The sequence below is a fragment of the Rutidosis leptorrhynchoides genome, chromosome 1 (assembly GCF_046630445.1).
Source record: "Rutidosis leptorrhynchoides isolate AG116_Rl617_1_P2 chromosome 1, CSIRO_AGI_Rlap_v1, whole genome shotgun sequence".
Taxonomy (NCBI): Eukaryota; Viridiplantae; Streptophyta; class Magnoliopsida; order Asterales; family Asteraceae; genus Rutidosis; species Rutidosis leptorrhynchoides.
Window position 1 is genome coordinate 2,363,676 of NC_092333.1, and position 9,535 is coordinate 2,373,210.

Below are 9,535 nucleotides of genomic sequence, written 5' to 3' on the forward strand. Positions count from 1 at the left end.
CAGACGGGTTAAGGTCAGCTACTGACTCACCATGAAAAGACCAACATGTGTACCCTCTCATAAATCCGTGTGCAATTAGATGACTTTTGATATCGGTTGAATCAGCATACCACCGTGCATTTTTGCATTTCTTACAAGGACAACAAATTGCGTTGTTTACTTTTTCTAGTTGATCAGTCTCGGCAACTGTAATAAATTCATCTACACTATCCATAAACTCAGCGGTAGCTCGACCTATCTCGTACATCCAAGTATTCCGATCCATCTACAAGCAACATTGAAAAAAGTTAATACATTATTAATAATAAAGAATTTAAAAAGTTGGAAATAGGACTAGAACCCACGACCTCCTCTCTACCAAGCAACGTCCTAACCATCTAAGCAATTGTGTTAACCTGACAAATTTACATTTATTTTCTTTAAAAATATCACTTATGGTATACTGTAAAAAAAACCCCAAATCAAAATCAATTGATTTTTTATCGATCATAATCCCATTACCTCATTATCATTTCTCTTTTGTTATCGGTCTGTGTTCTAAAAAAAACCGCCAAGCAACCCAAATCACTTGAATCTGTAAACCCTAATTGTTCGATACCCTATTCGATTTCTGTTCTATTTTAGATTCAAACTCTGCACGATTCTACTGTGCTACCATGGCTTACACGAAGCATCGTATTACAAGAGAAAAAGAGTGTCTTTCAAAGGTTAATTCCTACCAGTAATTATAATCAATAATTAATTATGTTTATTTGATAATCTAAATTTATTACTTTTTTTTGTTCAAAAATAAACCTGAATATTATTGTCGCGCAATTAGTCTTTGAAATGGGTTTGGTTATGAGTTCGGTCAATTTCCTTGTTATTGCATATTGTGTATGTGTGATATGTTTGCTGTGTTATTCATAACACAATAATAAGACTGGATTTGTTTGAAATGATTTTAAGGTGTATAATCCTGTGTTTGTTGTACTATGATCTTAATTTGTATATGCATGTGCTTAGATGTGTGTCTTTTCTATTGCATTTGATGTGTATCTTTTCTATTGCATTTTATGTACAGATGCAACAAAAAATTAAAAAAAGAAGTGTAAACAAACTGAAAAAGAAGTCAGCTGTTGTTCAGTTGAACATTGAATTTGACGAGTTTGGTCAAGCCATTGGAAAAACACAAACTATTTTTTCGACCAACATTGGCGTTTTAACCAGGACCACTTGTGATTTCCTTGTAAAGGATTGAAAGTATGTGTCTCCTGATCAGAAACAAACTTTATGGAGCAAAATAAAGGTATTTAAATCTAAGATTTTGATTAATTACTATTTATTTATATATGTTACAACATTCAACACTTACAGTAGATTACATTATACAGGAACTTCATAATATTGAAGACGATTTTGCACGAAAAACAACACTGCAAAAATACAACACAACGTTTACGAGATTCAAGCGCAAGTTAAGAACATATATGGATGAAAGCAAGCTTCCTTATGTGGAAGTAAAAGATTACGATTTCATAACTCCAGAAAAATGGCAAAAATTTTGTGCAATCGAAGCTACGCCTGCTAGACGAGTAAGTGCTATTCAACCTGATTTGTATCAGATTTGGAGGCACATTTTGATATTGTAACGCTTTGAAAAAGTCATTTAATCGCATTAAAACTGTGTAGGAACTAAGAGAAAAAGGCAGGAAGAACGCTTTCAAAAAAGCAAAAGAAAAGTATGCTCGAGTTGGTCGTTCTGGATATCGTGGAAAAAAAGCACAATGGGATACAGAAGCAAATGATCCTCATAAACGTACACCATACCACAATATCAAAGATCCTGCAGCGAGGTATTACGTGTTGGGCAGGATGAAGTCGGATGACAAAGGGAAGACGACAGTAGAAACATTTGCGCCGCTTGTAGAGAAAATTGTAATATATTTATATTTGAATTTTTAGACTAACCAACTCATAATTTTTCTATAATTGATTACTTGTGTTTTTTTTCCAGGTTAGGACAGATAAAGAAGGCGGGTATGCCTTGTTAACTCATGTGGGGAAGGAACACGGTGGTCGAAAAAGGGGTATAAGTAGCACAATAGGATACAACAAAATCACAAAGAAATAGAAATCAGACGATAAAGGAACGAGGGTAACTGATTTAACTGATGTTATGTTTCTTACAATATTTAAATGCTTACTTACTACATTTTATATTTCATGTTTGCTAATCAGAAGTCTCAGGAAAACCAAAAGCACGATGATGAAGAGAATGTTGTTGATGAAGATAATGATGATGAAGAAGAGAATGATGATGAAGAAGAAGATGTAGATGATGAAGAGAAAGAAGATGATGAAGAGGATGTTGATGAGAATTCTGGTCATGAAGATGATGTTGATGATGAAGAGAAGTCTGATGATGAAGATGATGGTGATAATGAAATGGAAGGTGCTAATGAGAAGTCTCAGGAAAAGGAAAAGCTTGATGATGAAGAGGATGAAGAGAATAATGATGATGATGAAGAAGATGTTGATGATGAATAGAATGATGAAGATGAATAGGATGTTGGTGAGAAGGCTGATAATGAAGATGAAGGTGATAATGAAGTGGAAGGTGCTGATGAATGGCCTCAGGAAAATGAAAAGAGTGATGATGGTGAGGATGTTGATGATGAAGATAATGATGATAATGATGAAGAAGATGTTGATGATGAAGAGAATGATGAAGATGAAAAAGATGTTGATGAGAGGGCTGATGATGAAGATGAAGTGGAAGGTGATGATGAATGGGAAGTTGATAATTTAGTGGAAGGTGCTGATGAAGGGGAAGGTGAAAGTGAAAAGGATGTTGATGAAGATGAGGATGTTGATGATGGAAATGATGTTCAACATCAGAAATTCACCAAAAAAATAGTGAAACAATCGAAACACATAAAAGTAACTGATTTAACTAAATGTTATTTTTTCTAGACTTTTAAATTACTTACCACATTTTGTTATTCATGTTTATTAATGAACAGGATGTTGAAAAAGAAAAGCCTGATGAAAATTTAAATGTTCATGACAACATCAAGGAAAAAAAAGATGCAGTGATTGAAGAAGATGCAGAGTATGTTTCATATGATAATGTCCAGATGGTGATGAATGAAGACGAAGAAGAAAATGTGGATAGAGAAGAAGATTTTGTGGTTCGAGAAATAAAAGATGGAGAGTCTAAAAAGGTTAATGAAGCAGAAAAAGTTGCATCATTTTCTAACGATGTTGATGAAGAAATGTTGATGGAAGAAGTTAATACAGAGTAAGATCCACTGATTAGACTTATTGATGCAGGGCTAACAAATTTCAGAATGAAACCCAGTCCTCCACCAAGAAGAAGGAAGTCTGAAAGAATCTTATTACAGAAGCTTTCAAAAAATGTTTTCGTCAAAGATGGCACAGGTATGAGTGAGAACAATCCAATAAAATTGTAATTTGTGATGAATATTATTGATGCTAACATAACTATGTTTGTTAATGTATAGTTGTGACTCTACTTTATATTGGAGCTAATGAATATTTGTGATGCTCCTTTTGTATGAAGTTTTGATCTGCTAATATAACTGTCTTTGTTTATGGTAATTTGCCAATGCAACTATACTTAGGGTTATGATTAGGGTACTGATTGTACTTTGGGTTATGATTGCCACTGAAGGTGGTTATAAGGTCAACATTGCTTATCATATTGGTTATTGGGTATGATTTGACATGTATTGTAGTGACCCGAACTTTTCCATATTTATATATATTAATTGAGATTGATATTTACATGATTAAATGTTTCCAACATGTTAAGCAATCAAACATGTTAAGACTTGATTAATTGAAATATGTTTCATATAGACAATTGACCACCCAAGTTGACCGGTGATTCACGAACGTTAAAACTTGTAAAAACTATATGATGACATATATATGGATATATATATAGTTAACATGATACTATGATAAGTAAACATATCATTAAATATATTAACAATGAACTACATATGTAAAAACAAGACTACTAACTTAATGATTTTTAAACGAGACATATATGTAACGATTATCGTTGTAAAGACATTTAATGTATATATATATATCATATTAAGAGATATTCATACATGATAATATCATGATAATATAATAATTTAAAATCTCATTTGATATTATAAACATTGGGTTAACAACATTTAACAAGATCGTTAACCTAAAGGTTTCAAAACAACACTTACATGTAACGACTAACGATGACTTAACGACTCAGTTAAAATGTATATATATGTAGTGTTTTAATATGTATTTATACACTTTTGAAAGACTTCAATACACTTATCAAAATACTTCTACTTAACAAAAATGCTTACAATTACATCCTCGTTCAGTTTCATCAACAATTCTACTCGTATGCACCCGTATTCGTACTCGTACAATACACAGCTTTTAGATGTATGTACTATTGGTATATACACTCCAATGATCAGCTCTTAGCAGCCCATGTGAGTCACCTAACACATGAGGGAACCATCATTTGGAAACTAGCATGAAATATCTCATAAAATTACAAAAATATGAGTAATCATTCATGACTTATTTACATGAAAACAAAATTACATATCCTTTATATCTAATCCATACACCAACGACCAAAAACACCTACGAACACTTTCATTCTTCAATTTTATTCATCTAATTGATCTCTCTCAAGTTCTATCTTCAAGTTCTAAGTGTTCTTCATATATTCTACAAGTTCTAGTTACATAAAATCAAGAATACTTTCAAGTTTGCTAGCTCACTTCCAATCTTGTAAGGTGATCATCCAACCTCAAGAAATCTTTGTTTCTTACACTAGGTTATCATTCTAATACAAGGTAATAATCATATTCTAACTTTGGTTCAATTTCTATAACTATAACAATCTTATTTCAAGTGATGATCTTACTTGAACTTGTTTTCGTGTCATGATTTTGTTTCAAGAACTTCGAGCCATCCAAGGATCCGTTGAAGCTAGATCCATTTTTCTATTTTCCAGTAGGTTTATCCAAGGAACTTAAGGTAGTAATGATGTTCATAACATCATTCGATTCATACATATAAAGCTATCTTATTCGAAGGTTTAAACTTGTAATCACTAGAACATAGTTTAGTTAATTCTAAACTTGTTCGCAAACAAAAGTTAATCCTTTTAACTTGACTTTTAAAATCAACTAAATACATGTTCTATATCTATATGATATGCTAACTTAATGATTTAAAACATGGAAACATGAAAAACACCGTAAAACCGGATTTACGCCGTCGTAGTAACACCGCGGGCTGTTTTGGGTTAGTTAATTAAAAACTATGATAAACTTTGATTTAAAAGTTGTTATTCTGAGAAAATGATTTTTATTATGAACATGAAACTATATCCAAAAATTATGGTTAAACTCAAAGTGGAAGTACGTTTTCTAAAATGGTCATCTAGACGTCGTTCTTTCGACTGAAATGACTACCTTTACAAAAATGACTTGTAACTTATTTTTCCAACTATAAACCTATACTTTTTCTGTTTAGATTCATAAAATAGAGTTCAATATGAAACCATAGCAATTTGATTCACTCAAAACGGATTTAAAATGAAGAAGTTATGGGTAAAACAAGATTGGATAATTTTTCTCATTTTAGCTACGTGAAAATTGGTAACAAATCTATTCCAACCATAACTTAATCAACTTGTATTGTATATTATGTAATCTTGAGATACCATAGACACGTATACAATGTTTCGACCTATCATATCGACACATCTATATATATTTCGGAACAACCATAGACACTCTATATGTGAATGTTGGAGTTAGCTATACAGGGTTGAGGTTGATTCCAAAATATATATAGTTTGAGTTGTGATCAATACTGAGATACGTATACACTGGGTCGTGGATTGATTCAAGATAATATTTATCGATTTATTTCTATACATCTAACTGTGGACAACTAGTTGTAGGTTACTAACGAGGACAGCTGACTTAATAAACTTAAAACATCAAAATATATTAAAAGTGTTGTAAATATATTTTGAACATACTTTGATATATATGTATATATTGTTATAGGTTCGTGAATCAACCAGTGGCCAAGTCTTACTTCCCGACGAAGTAAAAATCTGTGAAAGTGAGTTATAGTCCCACTTTTAAAATCTAATATTTTTGGGATGAGAATACATGCAGGTTTTATAAATGATTTACAAAATAGACACAAGTACGTGAAACTACATTCTATGGTTGAATTATCGAAATCGAATATGCCCCTTTTTTATTAAGTCTGGTAATCTAAGAATTAGGGAACAGACACCCTAATTGACGCGAATCCTAAAGATAGATCTATTGGGCCTAACAAATCCCATCCAAAGTACCGGATGCTTTAGTACTTCGAAATTTATATCATATCCGAAGGGTGTCCCGGAATGATGGGGATATTCTTATATATGCATCTTGTTAATGTCGGTTACCAGGTGTTCACCATATGAATGATTTTTATCTCTATGTATGGGATGTGTATTGAAATATGAAATTTTGTGGTCTATTATTATGATTTGATATATATAGGTTAAACCTATAACTCACCAACATTTTTGTTGACGTTTTAAGCATGTTTATTCTCAGGTGATTATTAAGAGCTTCCGCTGTCGCATACTTAAATAAGGACGAGATTTTGAGTCCATGCTTGTATGATATTGTGTAAAAATTGCATTCAAGAAACTTATTTTGTTGTAACATATTTGTATTGTAAACCATTATGTAATGGTCGTGTGTAAACAGGATATTTTAGATTATCATTATTTGATAATCTACGAAAAGCTTTTTAAACCTTTATTGATGAAATAAAGGTTATGGTTTGTTTTAAAATGAATGCAGTCTTTGAAAAACGTCTCATATAGAGGTCAAAACCTCGCAACGAAATCAATTAATATGGAACGTTTTTAATAAATAAGAACGGGACATTTCAGTTGGTATCCGAGCGTTGGTCTTAGAGAACCAGAATTTTGCATTAGTGTGTCTTATCGAGTTTGTTAGGATGCATTAGTGAGTCTGGACTTCGACCGTGTTTACTTGAAAAATGATTGCTTAACAAATTTTGTTGGAAACTATATATTTTTAACATGTGAATATTATGTGATATATTAATCTCTTAACGCGTTTGATATTATGTGATAGATGTCTACCTCTAGAACAAGTCCCATTGACTCACCTAATAATAATGAAGAGTCAAATGTAAATTGGAATGATTCGTGGACTGATTCACAAGTTCCCGAAGAGGAACCGGAAGAAGAGTCGGAACCGGAAGAAGAATCAGAACCGGAAGAAGAATCGGACCCGGAAGAAGAATCAGAACCTGATGAAGAAATAGAACCGGTGGGGGAAATAATAAAACGGTTAAGTAAAAGAAAATCCTCAACCAACCGACCAAGGTTAATTATGGACAATGGTGTTTCCGCCAAGGAAGCAAAATATTGGGAGGATTACCAATTCTCCGATGAATCGGATTCCGACGAGAATTCCGATGATGTTATAGAAATTACCCCAACTGAATTTAAAAAGGCAAAAGAAAATAATAAGGGAAAGGGCATAAAAATAGAGAAATCTAATTCCAACCCCGATGAACTTTATATGTATCGTCAACCCCCGAAGTCCTTAAGTTGTAACAATGACTCGGGAACCTCTAAACCACCAGGTTTTTCTAAACCAATGTGGAAAACGACGGCTCGTATTAGGGGAACATCATATATCCCTAGAAACTTGGCAAAACGAACCAAAACCGAAGAAGAAGAAACAAGCGAGTCGGAATAAGATTGTTGTATTCGTGTGGTGTAATATATGTAATATAGTGTGCTTATGCTTTATGATATGTGTAAAAATTGCTTGTATTAATAAGTATTTTTTTTATGAATCTAACTCTTGTCTATTTTACAGTATAAAAACACAAAATGGATAGACAACCCAATATTTTAAGAGACCTACCCGGAGACATGATTGATGAAATCTTGTCTAGAGTCGGTCAGAATTCTTCGGTACAACTTTTTAAGGCGAGATCAGTTTGTAAGACATTCGAAGAACGTTCCAAGAATGCCTTGGTTTATAAAAGGCTTTCGTTCGAAAGATGGGGGATATCACATTGGGAAATCCATAAGTTACGATGTGTTTACTTTGACGCATATATTGCGGGGAACCCAAATGCTATTTTACGCAATGGGTTAAGAAATTATTTTGACTCAATATATCCAAATATTGGACTTCGTGATTTAGAAAAAGCGGCTAACATGCAACATAAAGAAGCATGTTATGCTTACGGATTAGTAATGTTCGCTTCTCACCAAAGTGAGAACAAGAACATCGGGCTACAACTATTAAACAAAACGTTCCCACAAGTGACGGAGTCGGTAATCGGGGTAAAAAATGAGGTTTTTAGATTGTTACGGGACTGTTGGACATTACGTAACCCTCGTCCCTTTGACGACGTTACAACACGCTGTCTTATCAATGGCCATAACGGTTATGTTCCACAAGACCAAGGATGGGAAGTAATCCTAGTAAAACCAGAATGCATGACTTGTTTCTGGACGTATGAATTACGTGTCTTTATTGCCTTTGCTGAACGACTTGTGTACTAGCTAGAATTATCTTCACAACCATCTTGTATCAAATTTATTGTGTGCTATATTTCATGCTATATGTAAAATAAGCGGTATTGTAAGTTTGTAAAATATTGTGTAAAAGTTTGAACGCGAAATATTATTATAATCAGTTTTTCATATAGAATTGTAATAGTTGAATTGTATATTAGCTACTAAGTATGAACTTAACGGGTAGGTACTACCCGAATTTAAACTTATAAAACGCTAATATGAAGAAAAAGTTTTTATAAATGAGTTCATATTATGCTACGAAATACTATTAACTACTCTTAATATTCTGTATGATTAACTTGTTCCATTTGACTATTTTGAAGGAAATGGCACCGACTACTCGACACACCGTGAATATGAATGAAGAGGAATTCCGTACTTTTCTAGCTTCAAACATAGCCGCAGTACAGGCTGCGCTACATACCAACAATAACCTTGGATCTAGCAGTATAGGAAATCGTGTAGGATGCACCTACAAAGAGTTCACTGCCTGCAAACCTTTGGAATTTGATGGAACCGAAGGACCGATCGGATTGAAACGGTGGACCGAGAAGGTCGAATCGGTGTTTGCCATAAGTAAGTGTACTGAAGAGGACAAAGTGAAGTACGCTACGCATACCTTCACAGGTTCTGCGTTAACATGGTGGAATACCTATCTAGAGCAAGTGGGACAAGACGATGCGTACGCACTACCGTGGTCAGCATTCAAGCACTTGATGAACGAAAAGTCCCGTCCCAGAACCGAGGTCAATAAGCTCAAGACAGAACTTAGAGGGTTACGAACCCAAGGATTTGATATTACCACGTACGAAAGACGATTCACAGAATTGTGCCTATTGTGTCCGGGAGCATTCGAAGATGAGGAAG